This window comes from Petaurus breviceps, unplaced genomic scaffold, assembly GCF_028583685.1.
Source record: "Petaurus breviceps papuanus isolate PSGF00001 unplaced genomic scaffold, PetGlider_PUasm1.0 90847, whole genome shotgun sequence".
Classification (NCBI taxonomy): domain Eukaryota; kingdom Metazoa; phylum Chordata; class Mammalia; order Diprotodontia; family Petauridae; genus Petaurus; species Petaurus breviceps.
In genome coordinates, this window is record NW_027187360.1 from 26,083,881 (window position 1) to 26,084,588 (window position 708).

Genomic DNA, 708 nt, shown 5'->3' on the forward strand with positions numbered 1-708 from the left:
CCTGAGAGGAGTGGGGAGGGGCGTGTCACAATCCCGCTTCCAATAGGGGAAGGCTGCACCTATAGAACACCGCCCCCTTCCTCCGCTCGCTCCCACCCCCACCTCGCCCAAGTCCCCACGCATGCTCTCTTCTCAGGCAAAGACCCCAGCTTCTCCTTTAAGACTCCGCGGCCCTCCCCTTTAACTGCCCCCTCCCTCCTCCCGGCTCCGCCCCCGCTCCGAGTCCTTGAGCTGCCTCCCCCACACGAGCCTGAGCGGTTGCGCGGCGCAGGCGCACTGGCGACCCCCGGGGTCAGCCGGGCGGATGTTTACAGCTGTCGGTGGGAGGCGGAGCAGACGCGGCGATCAAGGGGCTGAGTGAGGGGCTGACGGAAGCACTGGAACCTGGATCAGGGGCAGGGGGCGGCCTCGCTGAGGGCAGGGTCGGGCGGATTGGGGCGGGGCCGGACTGTGGGAGCCTGGGCGGCGAGCCCTCGGGCGCCTGGGCCGGGGCCGGGCCCCGGCGGGGCAGCAAGTGCCAAGACCCGAGGACCTCCAGGCCGCAGCCCAGCGCAGGCCCTGTCTCCGCCCGAGGCCCGAGGTAGAGCCGCCGGCCAGGCAGCCGAAGGCTGCGGACGCCCAGGGGCGGGATCCCGGGGCTGGCGGGGAGGAGGCGGCCGCCCCCGAGGCGGGGGGGAGGGCGCCGGTGCCTAGCAACTCCCCCCCCCC

At 73.3% G+C, this 708-nt stretch overlaps 1 protein-coding gene across 2 annotated transcripts in view; it reads left to right on the forward strand.

Annotated features, from left to right (window-relative positions):
* Nucleotides 1-240: 240 nt before the first annotated feature.
* The window catches only part of PCMTD2 (protein-L-isoaspartate (D-aspartate) O-methyltransferase domain containing 2), a 27,432-nt gene continuing 26,964 nt past the window's right edge, over nucleotides 241-708 (forward strand). Inside the window, exon 1 of one of the 2 annotated variants that reach the window (XM_069072687.1) lies at nucleotides 241-357. The gene's annotated coding sequence lies outside the window, so the exon portion shown is untranslated. Of the gene's footprint in view, nucleotides 358-422; nucleotides 581-708 lie in introns of those variants that run through there. The other variant, XM_069072686.1, reaches the window with a different exon arrangement.